The sequence below is a fragment of the Nomascus leucogenys genome, chromosome X, assembly GCF_006542625.1.
Source record: "Nomascus leucogenys isolate Asia chromosome X, Asia_NLE_v1, whole genome shotgun sequence".
Taxonomy (NCBI): Eukaryota; Metazoa; Chordata; class Mammalia; order Primates; family Hylobatidae; genus Nomascus; species Nomascus leucogenys.
In genome coordinates, this window is record NC_044406.1 from 30,808,325 (window position 1) to 30,825,227 (window position 16,903).

General features: G+C 33.2%; 1 protein-coding gene across 1 annotated transcript in view; it reads right to left on the reverse strand.

The window, feature by feature from the left end:
• DMD (dystrophin) overlaps positions 1–16,903 on the reverse strand; it is a 1,770,560-nt gene that overhangs the window by 1,228,265 nt on the left and 525,392 nt on the right. The window lies entirely within an intron of this gene.

The window sequence follows — 16,903 nt, forward strand, 5'->3', positions numbered from 1 at the left end:
CTCTTCTCCTCCAAATTCTACACATTAGCTCCTGTTTTTGTTGCTAGTCTCTTGCTAAGTTAAGTTGCTAATTAAGCTGCTATATGAGCAGAACTGACTGTGGAATTCACATTTTAAAAAGAACTCCAGAATGTCCTGAGATATAAGGAAGCACTAGCCTCCTCTTTTGCACCTACACTTTTCTGACTGGGATCCAAGTGCTAGACATGATGAGAACTTCCAGCTCCAGAGTCTTTCTGGAGTTTCCCAGTAATACCTCTTTCCCTATTCTTTATAAGAGCAAAAAATAAATACTACTTGGCACGCAAATTCAGAAAGATGGATGACCACTGCTCTCTTCTGTCTACACTATAGGCAGCAAAATTCTTGTAATTGAAATTATTCTCCCAGTAACTTTGTCTAGAATTGATCAACTGCCACCTGCCTGTTGATGAGGTCACCTGAGGGTTTCAGTGGTAGTGTCTCTGGGGAAGTACAGACGATAAGCATGCTAACATAGCCGTTGATTACTGCACAGCCTTTTATGACAACACAATACTTATTTTTGCAGTAATGTAATAAATTGGACTTTGGGGATACTAGACTGAACCCCACACAAAGAGGAGTAAAATTTATAAGCTGTTCACTTTATGTTTTCTTTTTCATTTCTCTGACCTAGGATTTTTATACTCAATTCTTACATGATATAAAAAATGAAATAATTCTAATTTAGATATCTCATCTAGTTGTCATATAACAAATTCACAGAATTGCACAAATTAGCTTTTAAATAATTATACCTTTTACAACATTTGTTTAATTGTGTATATCTTAACCAAATCCATGGCACACATTCCTTCATGATCAATGGAATAAAGTACATATATTTCTCATTTACATTTAAAAGGTATTAGAAACTTGGGCTAGAGTTTGATAAAAAAAAATTCAGAATTTAACAGTTTTCTAAAGAAATTCTTAATTTCACTATTTCATCATAAGCATTTTACACACTTAAAAGAAAAATAACTCAGCAGGCTATTTGAATGTGAAGTTTTCACTGACTCATTAAACACTTAGTAGAATCAACAGCACAAGTAACACAAGCTTGTGTTTTGCACGCATTACATTCGTTGGTGACCACTATGTTGTTCTTAATAAAATTCACAACTTAATAAGCTTGTCTTTCTTATTCGCATTAGTTGCTTTAACCCCTGCAGTAAAGATAGCTTCACGTCATCGAAAGGAAGCATATTTCTTATAATACTCATTGAATTATGCAATTATATCTGCCTTTAATGATACATTTTACACCTGTAAGTTTCTGGAAAACAAAGATTTTTGTTATCAGGAACAGAGTAAGTAGAAGTTGTAGTTTTTCATTTATTTAGTTAGTTAGTTAGTTAGTTGTTTAATCAAGGGAGTTGTTTCAGAATTGGACGTATCTTAAAAATATTTAGAAAAAAAATCTGGGTGGCCTTAAAAAAAGCAGTAGGAATTCAAACAAGTTTTGATGCATGTCCTCATCACTTTTTCTTAACAGAAAAATAATTCTAAGATCTTTATATCTATTTTCTGATTCTTCTTTGATATGTAGTTTTCTCAATCTTCATTACTTTGAGATGCTCTCAGCTATCTTAAATTCATATTGGTGCTTAATAAATATAGTAATTATGGATCATAGCTAGCAAGAAACTTAGCTGTATGGTCAAATACAATGAAGAAAAAGACACTCAAAATATACTCACTTTTGTCTGCTAAATTGTATTTAACTTCCTTAAACAGAATTTCAAACCCAAATTTTGACTATTTTGGCATTTGCATAAAGGAACTTTAAATACAAACGAGATTTGCCAATGAATCCAGGAGCTGGTTTTTTGAAAAGATTAACAAAATAGACAGGACCACTAGCCAGAGTAATAAAGAAGAAAAGAGAAAAGAATCAAAGAGACACAATAAAAAATGATAAAGGGAATATCACCACCGATCCCACAGAAATACAAACTACCATCAGAGAATACTATAAACACCTCTACACAAATAAACTAGAAAATCTAGAAGAAATGGACACATTCCTGGACACATACACCCTCCCAAGACTAAACCAGGAAGAAGTTAAATCCCTGAATAGACCAATAACAAGTTCTGAAATTGAGGCAGTAATAGCCTACCGACCAAAAAAAAAAAAAACAAAAAACCTCAGGACCAGATAGATTCACAGCTGAATTCTACCAGAGATACAAAGAGGAACTGGTACCATTCCTTCTAAAACTGTTCCAAGCAATACAAAAGAAAAGAAATTATTCCCTAACTCTTTTTATGAGGCCAGCAGCATCCTGATACCAAAACCTGGCAAAGACACAACAAAAAAGAAAATCCTCAATAAAATACTGGCAAAACAAATCCAGTAGCACATAAAAAAGCATATCCACCACAATCAAGTAGGCTTCATCCCTGGGATGCAAAGCTGGTTCAACATACACAAACCAATAAATGTAATCCATCACATAAACAGAACCAACGACAAAAAAAAAAACCACATGATTTTCTCAATAGATGCAGAAAAGGTGTTCAATAAATTCAACACCCCTTCATGTTAAAAACACTCAATAAACTAGTTATTGATGGAACAAATCTCAAAATATTAAGAGCTATTTATGAAAAACCCACAGTCAATATCATACTGAATGGGCAAAAGCTACAAGCATTCCCTTTGAAAACTGGCACAAGACAAAGATGCCCTCTCTCACCACTCCTATTCAACACAGTATTGGAAGTTCTGGCCAGGGCAATCAGGCAAGAGAAAGAAAGAAAGATATTCAAATAGGAAGAGAGGAAGTCAAATTATCTCTGTTTGCAGATGACATGATTGTATATTTAGAAAACCCCATCGTCTCAGCCCAAAAACTCTTTAAGCTGATAAGCAACTTCAGCAAAGTCTCAGGATACAAAATCAACATGCAAACATCACAAGCATTCCTATAAACCAATAACAGACAGAGAACCAAACAATGAGAGAACTCCCATTAAAAATTGCTACAAAGAGAATAAAATACCTAGGAATACAACTTACAAGGGATGTGAAGGGCCTCTTCAAGGAGAACTACAAACCACTACTCAAGGAAATAAGACAGGATCGAAACAAATGGAAAAACATTCCATGCTTATGGAAAGGAAGAATCAATATCATGAAAGTGGCCATACCACCCAAAATAATTTATAGATTCAATGCTACTCCCATCAAGCTACCATTGACTTTCTTCACAGAATTAGAACAAACTACTTTACATTTCATATGGAACCAAAAAAGGGCCCATATAGCCAAGACAATCCTAAGCAAGAATAACAAAGCTGGAGGCATCACGCTACCTGACTTCAAACTATACTATAAAGCTACAGTAACGAAAACAGATGATACTGACAGCAAAACAGATATATAGACCAACGGAACAGAACAGAGGCCTCAGAAATAACACCATACATCTACAACCATCTGATCTTTTACAAACCTGACAAAAACAAGCAATGTGGAAAAGATTCCCTATTTAATAAATGGTGTTGGGAAAACTGGCTAGCCATATGCAGAAAACGGAAACTGGACCCTTTTCTTACACCTTATACAAAAATTAACTCATGATGGATTAAAGACTTAAACCTAAGACCTCAAACCATAAAAACCCTAGAAGAAAACCTAGGCAATACCTTTCAGGATACAGGCATGGGCAAAGACTTCATGACTAAAACACCAAAAGCAACAGCAACAAAAGCCAAAATTGACAAATGGGATCTAATTAAACTAAAGAGCACAGCAAAAGACACTATCACGAGAGTGAACAGGCAACCTACAGAATGGGAGAAAACTTTTGCAATCTATCCATCTGGCAAAGGGCTAACATCCAGAATCTATAACGAACTTAAACAAATTTACAAGAAAAAAAAGACCCCATCAGAAAGTGGGCAAAGGATATGAACAGACACTTTGCAAAAGAAGACATTTATGCGGCCAACAAACATCTGAGAAAAACCTCATCATCACTGGTCATTAGAGAAATGCAAGTCAAAACCACAATGAGATAGCATCTCACACCAGTTAGAATGGCGATCATTCAAAAGTCATGAAACAACCGATGCTGGAGAGGATGCGGAGAAATAGGAACGCTTTTACACTGTTGGTAGGAGTGTAAATTAGTTCCACCATTGTGGAAGACAGTGTGCCGATTCCTCAAGGATCTAGAACCAGAAATACCATTTGACCCAGCAATCCCATTACTGGATATATACCCAAAGGATTATAAATCATCCTACTGTAAAGGCACATGCACATGTATGTTTATTGCAGCACTGTTCACAATAGCAAAGAATTGGAACCAACCCAAATGCCCATCAGTGATAGACTGGATAAAGAAAATTGACACATATACACCATGGAATACTATGCAGCCATAAACAAGAATGTAGCCATAAAAAAAAGAGTTCGTGTCCTTTGCAGGAACATAGATGAAACTAGAAACCATCATTCTCAGCAAGCTAACACAGGAACAGAAAACCAAACACCGCATGTTCTCACTGATAATGGGAGTTGAACAATGAAAACACATGGGCACAGGTTGGGGAACATCACACACTGGGGCCTGTTGGGGGGGTGGGGGGCAAGGGGAGGGATAGCATTAGGAGAAATACCTAATGTAGATGACAGGTCGATGGGTGCAACAAACCACCATCGAACATGTATACCTATGTAACAAACCTGCACATTCTGTACATGTATCCCAGAACTTAAGTATAATTTTAAAAAAAAAAGAAAAAATCATTCAGTGACACTAGATAAAATAAAAATTAGATTTACTTAAAAAACAATAATTCGTGCTCTCAGACCAGAATTCTGTGTCTCAGTCAATAAGATCCAGTATTAATCATAGTCCTAAACCACGGCTTAAAGAATGTAGGCAGCACACCGTACCCTGGCTTCTCATCTGTTAAGCTTCTCTCCACCTGACCCCATGTGTCTGCCATAGATTATTATATACCGATTTAACAAATATTCTTCAGAAAACTGGACTAAAAACCATTTTCACCTATCTTTCAATGAAAGTCTCTTTTAGAAGAATGCTATGTGGCATCTATTTAAATTGCCAATTTTTCTGGTAACCATCCTTTTACTCTGTGTACAAGAGTTCAATTTTTAAGAAAATTTTAGATCCCAAAATAAGTGACAAATAATTGTAATTCTATATCTGGTTCTAGAAATAATTTTTTTTACAAACTTTTTAATAATGAAGAAGCTTTTATTAACCTGATTGAAATACTCTTCAAAGAAATATTAGCCATTGAACTTCAGGTTGCGAATGCTCTAATAATATGCATATTGTGATTATTTTCAAGATTGTCACAAATAAGCCATAGAGCAATCAGTGTCAATACATGGAAATAATCCCTCCATGCTCAGCCATGGCATGAACACATTTTCTAGAACACTTAGAAATATTAAAATTCTTACGGTTGAACATAATCAATAAAAAGGTATAGTTTATTGCTTTAGAAAAATCTGAAAGAGAAAAATCATTTCTATCCTAAACTACTGATAATTAAGTAATCTTTTAAAAATTTTTCTTTCCATTACAAAGATAGATTAGAATACCTGTAATTTCTAATATGCTTCTGATTACAATTACCTATGGGCAACAATTCAGCTATATGTTATAAAGTCTAAAAGGTTGTTATACTTTAAATATATTTAATGAAGACAGATCTATAGAAGGATTTACTATCTTGATACATAGTATCCAGTCATCATAGATAACAGATACTAAGTGGTACAGATCAACTGACTAGAGAAAATTAAGGGTTGATCTTGTGATCTTTCGTGAGAAATAGAAATATTCCAAAACAACTTTTTGACACCACTGGGAAACTGTGAACTCATTTTCTAGAAAATCCCGTTTTATTAAGTTTGAATATTCTCATTTATTACAGCATTCTGATATATACAATAATGTTTTATAGAATTTTTTGTAATTTTCATATACAAGAAACTACCAGAAATTGAATCAAAAGAGAACCAGACATTTGGAGATCTAGTTTACTATCTATTCCTTAAAAGTAATGCATTCCTATTGGCACAGTCGTGCGAATCTATAATGAGTAAACTACATCCATTGAATGACATTCAGTTTGGTTTAATAAAAATTTCAGATAGTTATTTAAAAATCAGTGTAATTGGAAATATCATGTTCATTTTCTCTTCTTTATGCAAAATCCAGGTACTTGTTCAGATTAATCCTTTTCATTTGAATTTCATTAACTCTGCCTTGAATAATTATATCCTTCTGAGTTCTGATGTGTACAAATCCTGCCTAACCTTTTGAAAATCAACTTGCTTTTGTTAATGTTCTTTACCACCTTATATCATTATAGATACTCATGTATCATTAGCAAAGAAATGCTATAATCTGATTAATTCATTTTATTTCTTTGTCTTTATTTTCATTTTTAACCATATATACCCCAAAGAATATACTACACTCATTTTCTAGAAACAAAAAGATATGTGAAAGAAACGATAAAATGCCTATTATTATTTAAAAATGAAAAGTTCGATCAATGCTTAATGACTATTATAGAACAAAATTATGATTTGTATGATCTAAACTTAAAGTCAAAACAGTTTTGAGATTTTGAGCTGTGTAAGTAGGCACAGGTATCATTCACAAAGTTTTGAATAAACTTTCATTTATCTGAAATCCAGTTATCACATTCTTTTCATTACATAAAATTTGTTTCTTGAAGGGCCATAAATTCACAGGATAAAAGCAATCCTGTTTTGAAACAAATGGTGCATTACGTCTACGTTTTTAAACAAAATGTTTTCCTCCATGATTTAGAAGACTTCTCTCTCCTTTAAATGCATTGGGATTACTGGCCCATTTATGAGTTATGAGGTCAAAGAAACTCAAGAAGAAAAATGTGCTATATGATATATTATGATGACATATGCCACAAAACAACTATATATCTCATAAAAATATGGCACATGAAAAATACATCACTGTATCAAAAGTCTAACAAAAATAGACTATTATCTTGATCAAAAACAGTAAAATAGTGATGGAGCCTTTTTTTTTAACTTCATTGCTGTTAATGAAGATGAAAACAAGCAAATCCTCAAAGTAAGATTTATTAATGATTTACTGTGGGCTATAACATGAAAATTTACGAGCCATAGTATGAAAGTATGTAAGTTTATATGTGATTACCTTTCCTCAAAAGGACATTCTTAAATATTATGGATTATTTAAAAGTAATAACACAATGATATGTCAATCCAAAATAGGACTGCAGGCTTTAAGTAGGTTCTGATGGATCATAAATGAAAAGGCAATGGGAAAGACTTAAGTCTTAGACAAGTAGCTCTGTCTCTTAGCCTCACAAGTCTTCAGAGGAAGACAAGTTTCCTTCTAGGACTCATTACAGTAATAAAGAAAGTTGAGAGATTTTTTATTTCTCCTGGATAATTATAATAGACATTATAAGCATAAAAATGCAAATCACAAACAAATTAGGCAAAAATATTGTATCGGTCCAGGGTGATTAAAAAATCCCAAACAATAAACCATAAAAACAAAAGAACATGATGCAGATGAGATGGGTATGGTTTTAATCTGCGTTGTCACTGTTTTGGATACATATAATGGCATGACAATAACAGCATTCCGACAGTACTTCGTTTTGTATGTTTTAGTTAAGTCACTGGGTAGAAAGACCTTGAATAATCGATCTAATGAGTCTAAGCATATTGGTTATGACCCTCCATAGAAAAAATAGCAATGAGAGAGTGTTTGCTCTTATGTGATTGCCCCCTTCCTATTGCATCAACTATAAAATTGCTTATGTGAAGCTATGTAACCAAATAAAGGGCATGTCCACCTCAGAATAATTATTAAGAATCGACCAACAATTTACCCCCTTTGTTTAAAAAGAATAAAACTCACTAACATACATAAAATCATCAAGGTAAAATATGAAAGAAAATCATCCTTTATACCCATATTGTTTATTTTCTAAAATTAGAATTTTTAAAGCAGGGCACGCTGTCAGTGAAAAAGATATGCAGATGATGCTGGATTTGCCAGTCTTTAAATACACCCTACTTCTAGAAGGCCAGGTATAAATAGTGTCCTATATAAAAGGTCTGGACAGACCTGCTCATTGACCTGCCTCATGTGGATTCTGACTTTCTACACCATGAAATTTACCTAATTCCTCAGGGCCAAGCTCAATTACTACGTAATTAAGCTGATAAACTGAATCTGGAAAATGTGTTAATGGCTTATAGTGGTTTAAAGTCTTTTGTTTCAAAGGACAACATTTGCATTTTTATACAGAATTTCAAAGAATTAACATAAATCAGTAACTTCATAAAATTTTAGTCACTAAGTATGGCCTGTGAGAGAAGAGAAAGAAAAGGGCTTTTGTTGCCACCAAGATAAGTACCAACACATCAGCAGCAATATATAAGCACCAACAATCGTGGCCTGCTTTGTAAAACCATCTCCAAAAAATAACCTATAAATTAATAGATAAAGTTACATACCCTAGGCAACTTATAAGGCAGCAAAAAATAAATGCAGCAAAGACTCACGCCTAGTACCTAGCATACAGTATGTTATCAAAAATATTGGTTGGATAAATTAATGAAGAAACAAGTATCAACTTAACAGGATAATTAGAGGATAGATAGGTGGCTGAATTACCGGGATCTACATTTATAATTTATATTTAGGAATATTCAGAATTAAAACAGGAATATTTTCTTCATTTCATAATGCAATCTTTATTGTCATAGATTTAAAAGGTATATCTGATTTCACTATGTTGCATTTCTACAATTCATAGCACATTAGCTACATGCTATTGTACACGCATGTGTAGGTCCTTAAGTTGTGTTTTAGGTATTAATGTAACTCATTAAACATGAATACAAACATAAGCAATTATTTGAGATAATGATATATAGACAATATTAAGATATACTAATTTTAGCTTCTCCATGGGTGTCATAATGTCTATTAGCAAATTGAAGGCTATGAGAAGACTTGTATTCAAAAAATCATTTTAATCTTTGATAACTCTTCCCAAACTCTTCTCATAAAAGTTTTCATTTATATATCTAGTATATATTTTTTATTTTAAGCTATTCCAAAATGTCAGCTTGGGAATACTTGTTATAGCAATCTCTTTGTATGTTGACAAGCAAATCGAACCCTCCCTCCACCTCACACACATACTTATACTTAATTCAGTGTGAAAATAAAAGTAACACAAGAAAAAATAAGTATGGAAAGACCTTAAATACTGCAGTTATATTTCACCCTACTATATCACTTTTAACTTCTGTTGCCTTGTGGATCTGTCAAATTGAGTAGATTTTTCAGAATAAACTCACACTTTTATTTCTATATTACATTTGTCACACCCCTCAGAAAATGTGGACACTATCTGTAGATTAATGAGGCAACTCACTATCTATGTCTAAATATGCATGTGTCATAATTATGTTTTTCAATAAAGTATTCTGTTTATTAGAAATGCAAGTGATTGTAAAGATGGGTATAATTACACTATCCAGTATGGTAGTCATTAGATACACTTGACTAAAGAAATGTAAATCTAAATTATTTAAAAGCAAATACAATTAAAACTTTAGTACATCTGTTTTTGCTAGCCATGTTTTAAGTTCTCAGTAGCCTCAATAGCTACTTTATTGGACAGTGTAGATATAGAACATTGCCATCATCTCAGAAAGTTCTATTGGACAGTGCTAATCTAGAGAATGACAATACATTTTATTTATAGATAAGGTTAATACCAAAGTATGTTCTGTAATGGTTTTCTATTCTACTCAGTCTCTGTCCAAATGGCTGTCTAGTACTTAATGTGGTTAAAGTTACCTAATGAGCACTCAATTAATATTCTTTTATAATGGCAATCATACAAGAAACATTTCTTTTTCAAATTGCTTATTAAAAATATAACAATGTGTTCTATTTTAAATAATGTGAAAACTAAGATTATATGAATAATTCTAATGCTAGTATTATATCTATCAGAAAATACTTGTAGCCTAGTTTTTTCACAAAGGTAATTTAGACAGGCTACTAAATCCAAACTAAAATGTCACAAGGTGAAAACTCAACCAATTTATTATTATTCTATATCCGATTGATTTTTCTGAATTGCTAATACACTGTATTTTGTTTTCAGGTAGACACAACCTAAATCTGTAAGTAATCTCACTCAACTTTGAAGATAATTAATTTAAAAACCTGATATTGTGAATTATACATAATTTGCATTCTTTATCTGGTCAAACCTTATTAATTATATATATGCACATGTATGTATATATGTGTCTGTGCAAATACAGACACACAAAATAGAAAGGTTGAGAATGGGTAAATCACATCGTAGATATATTTTCTGTTTTCCTTTGAGCTGAGTAAATGCAACCTCAAGATATTAACAACTAAATGCTAGAATTTAGAAGAATATATGTATCAGGACCTCAAATTATGGAAAATATTGCAGGTGAAGAATGATGATGAACTGGTGGTATTTCAAAGATACGTGTACCTTGGCACGATCTGAGACACAAATTATGGATCTGATAGTTTTCAAGTATATATGTGGAATGATTTGTTGGAGACCATTGATTTAAGGAGATCTGTTTGACTTAAGAAGGGGGTCAGTACCTGCTAGTTTATTTCATGCAGGCATTACTGGAGAGTGGCTATACTACATGGCTGAGGACAGCCTTACTTCCACCCCTTGTCCATGAGATCACAGATGTTTTCCCGTATATAAATTTTGTGAATAGGTTTCAGCTTGTTAAATAATTCTTCATCAGATCAAAACAACAAAAACAACAACAAAACTTCCAGTATCCATGTTGCTTCTCAATCAATCACTATGGATCAAAATGTCAAAACCTTAACTGCATTTGTGCCAAGACATTTTACATTCTTTGACTAAGGCAGGAGAGAAAATAAAGCAAAGGCTTCTTCAGAAGACACAAGGGGTTGGAGAGAAAGACAAAGCTGAGAGTCCATACAAGTAGTATACTAGAAGATATAGAAGATACATTTAATAAAAATAAAATTAGAAACATTAAAAGGTTATCATTAGAGCACAGAAAGCCTGTTACCTAGTTTTGAAATAATAGACAATTTAGAAAAGAGAATGGTCATGGCTAAAAATAAAATATGGATTCTTTACAGTCTACCAGAAGTAGTATGTCACAACTTAAAAACAAATAGAAATAAACTGACATTAATAGTGAAAAAATAAGAGACTTAGAGAATAGATCTTAGATACCTATTAAGCAATGATAAGTACCACAATGAGAAAAAAAGAGGAGATGGACGATTTGTAATAATTAAAACAATCATCATAGAAATTTTTCCAGAGCTAAAGAAGTTATTAATATTAATTGGTTATTTAAAATGTCACCCAAGTGCAAAAAAGAATTAAAGAATAAGTGGTGGCTCACAGCTCTAATCCCAGCACTTCAAGAGGCTGAGGTGAGAACATAACTTGATTCCAGGAGTTCAAGACCAGCCTGGGCAACATAATGAGACATCATCTCTACGAACAAATGTTTTAAAAATTAGCCAGTCATGGTACTGATGGCCAGTAGTCCCAGCCACTCAGGAGGCTGAGGCAATAGGATCTCTTGAGCCTAGGAGTTGGTGGCTGCAGTGAGCTATGATTGCATCGCTGCACTCCAGCTTGGGCAATAGCAAGACCCTGTCTCAAAAATAAAACAAAACAAAATAAAATAAAATAATAAATAGGGACACATATTTAGAAACATTTTAAATTCTATACTAATGAAATTTCTCTACTTCGATGGGTGGGGCAGAGAGCATCTTTAGAGTTTGAGAGAAAGAAAAAAGGTTCAATACAAATAAATGATACTTGGACTAGAATCAGACTTTACACTAGAAACAATAGTAGCTTGAAGACAGTTGAAACAAGAAAACAATGGAAACTGGAAGACAATTGTTCATAACCTACAGAGACTACTCAAAAAAGAGGAGAGATATTAAAGAATGTTATTATCCAATAAATCCATCGCGATGACTGCAAAGTAAAGATCATTTCGAAAATGCGAGGTTTACAAAGTTTACATCCTTTATGTTTTTATGAGGACACTTCTCATGTGTTCCAACCAAATTAAAAATGAAGTACAGTTGGCCCTCTGTATCCATGGGTTCCACATTTGTGGATTTAACCAATCATGGATCGAAAATATTTGCAAAAATACATGGATGGCTGTGTCTGCACTGAACATGTACAGATATTTTTATTGCCATTATTCCCTAAGCAATACTGCATTACAACTATTTACATAGCATTTACATTATACTGGGTGCGATAAATAATCTAGAGATGATTTGAAGTGTTCAGGAGGGTGTCCATAGTTACATGCAAACACTACACCATTTTATATAAATAATTTGAGCGTTCTTGAATTTTGATATCTGTGGGGCAGTCCTGAAACCAGTGCCCCACAGACACTGAAGGATGGCTGTATAATAAAGATTTCAAAACAATGAGAAATAAAGGGTACAATAAAACAGTGACAGGAAATAAAGCTTGTGTGGTTTTTCGTCAAATTTTATGAAGTGATAGTGTAATTTAAGTAATAACATGACATCTTGAACTAGGTATGTGATACTACAAGTGAAAACAATAGTAGCCAGGAACTGAAATTATAAATTACTTGTTTTTAAAGGATTTTGCCTTTGACTGAAAATAATGAGGAGTTGACTAAGTAAATCATCTTGGTGATGAGGGCATTGTTCTTATTTAACTTTGGCGCAACACTACAGAAACACAGGCATAAAATTGTTGTTTAAAATAGGAAACAGGACTAGTAAAATAAAGTACAAAGTATAACTTATAAATAACCTATAAGTGCGGGAAGAGATGCTGTAGAGTGCAGTACAGTGAAGAAGATGATGAATTATAAAATTATAGAAAAGGGATAAGAGTAAATAATGACCATCAGTATGACAAGAATTAAAACAGATACAGTTATAAGAGTTATACTAAAAATGAAGTTGGTTAAAACGTCTCATCTAAACATGAAATATCTATCATTCTATTTTATATCTTCATAACATCAAGGACGTATTAGTAAGAACATGTGATATTTGTTTTTATAGATACCAGAGGCTGGGAAGAGTGTAGGTGGACGGAATGGGTGAAGAGAGATTGGTTACTGGGTACAAACATACAGTTGCATAGAAAGAGTAAGTGCTAATGTTTGACAGAAGGGTATGGTGACTATAATCAACAACAATATATTTTATCTCTCAAAATACCTAGAACAGAGGAATTGAACTATTTCCAACACATAGAAATGATAAATACTTGAAATGATGGATACCCTAAGTATCCTGACTTAATCATTATACATTCTATGCATGTAGCAAAATCTTACATATACCCTATGAAGATGTAAAAATATTTATATAAGTAAAAAGACGAAATACTCTAGTTTAAAATGCACACTCCATCTATAGGCTGTTTACAAGAAACATAAAGATACAAGGTCACAATGCTGCGTTAATGACAGGTGATTTAGAAAACCATTTTTTGAAAAGTGAAAGTCAAAGTAATAGCATCAAATGAAGTATAGTTCAAGGCCGAAAAGCACTAAATGGGTCTCTGAGAACAATTGTAATGATAAAAATCATACTCTTCCCAAAGCACAGAAGTCATTAATTGCTATGCCCCAAACACTTGGCTGCGTTCTACATAAGGTAAAAATTACTAGAAATAAAAGGAGAATATGATAAAATCACAGATGTACTTGGTACCTTACATACAACTCTTCCATAATTTGTCAGATTAAAATAGACAAAAAAAAAAAACAAGAATAGAGGTGGTTTTAAACCGACAAGCTAAATTTAATCCGTATTTTGTGGACACTGGAAAAAGCATATTCTCCTATTTTACTGGGACATTAAAAATTACATAGAGAGGAAAATTTTAAAAGGAACAAAAATAAAGATTTGATAGGCTATCTTTTCTAATCAAAATAATCCAGAAATGTAGAAAAATAATAGAATACATTTTGATTCAATATCTAAGACTTTCACAAACAATGTATAAGATCTATATACATTACATGGGAACATGTTTCTGATTGACTGTTGTATTTAAAATAATACACAGAATAAAGCAATATTTTTTAGAAAAGTAAAATATATCTATATATACTATTCATTGGTAAGAATGAATCGTATATGGAATATAGTACAAAGAGATAAGACTAAACTGTAGACTGTTTAAAGACTAAATTGTAGACTTTTTTTTACTTCAGTGGGGGAAGAATCAGCAGAATGAAGAAATGAAGAGTAGTAAAGTTTCCTTAATCTACCTTTGTATTAATTGAACTATTAAACTAATACTGTAAGACATTTAAAATAATCGTACACAGCTCTGAACTAGCACTAAAGAGTAGATGCAAAAAGATACAGATTTCAAGGTAAATTGAGTCTTTACATATTTATCAGTAGGCATGGCCCCTTCTAATTGACTTTATTGTTCATAATAGACTTCACTTCTATTCAAGCTGCAGGAAGGCATGTACTACTAATTGGCTCCCAATATTATGGAAGCATAGACTAAGACAAAATTCATAAGGGAGAATGAAAGCATTTTGAAACAATTTCACATCATCACTAAAACCATATTGGTGCCCCTCATTGCGTGCCCAATTGACAGAAGAGTCGTGGCAAAGACTAGTGGCTGCTGTTGCCCATGAAGTAAAGAGAATTATTTTTAGGTTCCTGAGTTTCCTGGAGATGAGGAAATTTAACAGTCAATGGCTAATAGCACTCTTATGTGATGGCATCCAATACTCGATATATTTTAACTGATCTTAAGTACTCAATTTTTTTTTTTTGAGACGGAGTCTCGCTCTGTTGCCCAGGCTGGAGTGCAGTGGCACGATCTCGGCTCACTGCAAACTACGCTTCCCAGGTTCAATGTATAAGCAACTAATTAAATAAATATTACTAATGAGAAAAATACCCAAGCCAAAGTAAACATTTAGCTAAGGATATTGTAATCCATAAAAATACAGCTTTTTGTTTGCATTTAAATGACTGCTTCAATTCTCCCCAGGTATTTGAAGTAACTTTGTTAAGCTGAAAATTTTTCCTCCTTGGCCTGACACATTAGACCATCTTTATTTACATGCCCTTAACTTGAAGGGACACTAATGACATTGTGATATATTGATAAAAGCATTTACAAAATTATCTGACCTAATTCCAAATAACAAGTTTGAGAGTTACCATGCATTCTATTCTCCTTTGAAATACTCACAATAATTTCATATACCTGCAATAAAAAGCAGGCAGTTAAAAACACAACTTTAGGAACTCTACTAAAAGATGGAGAATAACCTACAGAAATCATAATCTTGATGAGTTCAGCAGGCATTTTTTTCAAAGCCAAAGGGCATATTTTGCAAAGTAACTTAATAGATGTAAATAGCATATAACATATAGCATAGCTACATAAATAAGCATATGTGTAACATATATGAATACATTTATGTGTGCCTAAGCACCCTAAGATGTAAATACAGAGATAAAAGTTAGCTGGCAGCAGTGGTATGTGACTTAGGAAGCTAATATGCCGCATGGCATTATGTATTAAACAATTTTGCACATAGCAGGTAAGATATTAAAGATCCTTGGGCTGGGCGCCATGGCTCACACCTATAATCCCAGCACTTTGGGAGGCCGAGGCAGGCAGATCATTTGAGGTCAGGAGTTTGAGACAAGCCTGGCCAACAAGGTGAAACCCTGTCTGTACTAAAAAAATACAAAAATTAGCCAGGCGTGATGGCGGGTGCCTGTAATCCCAGCAACTCGGGAGGTTGAGGCAGGAGAATCACTTGAACCTGGGAGACAGAGGTCGCAGTGAGCCGAGATCATGCCACTGCACTCCAGCCTGGGTGACAGGGTGAGAATCTGTCTCAAAAAAAAAAAAAAAAAAAAGTCTTTACCTAAGTATATGAATAAACTATTGAAATAATTAAATTATCCATAAGTATAAAATGAAATTAAATAATAAACACTAATTATTTGTTCTCCCTCTCTGTCTCCCTTCCTCCATCCCTCCCTCTCTCATCTGTGTTGCCCTGTGCTAAACTGTTTCACCAAACCATGTGTCCTTGTATATAGGTTCTTTTTCACCTTACTCCCAGGCTGCAGCTATTATCTCCTATTTCAGTCATTAATTCCTTCTGTCCCACTTTGGCTTCAAAGCTACTAGGGGCAAAAAAAGAAGATAATTAAGTTTATTAGAATTACCTCTTTAGTCAGAGCAAAATTTTAAAAAAATCTCTAAAAAAGGATTTGGAAATTAATTTCATAATGAAATATAAGTAAGCTTTGGACTTCATGAACCTTAAAACATCAATTTTGGGAATCCAGAGGCCTTTTGTTCTACTCCGTTCCTGATTCTTGGCTGTGTTGCAGGTAAATTAAAATGATGACCATCTGACCTCTGAATAAATAAAGTGCCACTGTGTGTATAGAAATTGTTGTATTTAATATTATTTTCCCAAAATAATATATTTTGCCAGGTTATAACTTTGCAAAATATGATAATAGTCACTGAAGAAAACCATTTTTCTCTTACCAAAGATTGCACTCAATTCTTTCTTAAAAGTTTTGTGAATTTAATGACGCCTTAGGCTTAATGTGCTCTACTTAACAATCAAGATCCTTTCTCCTACAATAGCTTGTTCTCTGTCAATGTTCCAGGAAATAATAGTCATTATACTATCCCATGGCAAGGATTCCAATATAAAATTGTACTGTTCTGTCCAGCAAATTTACAA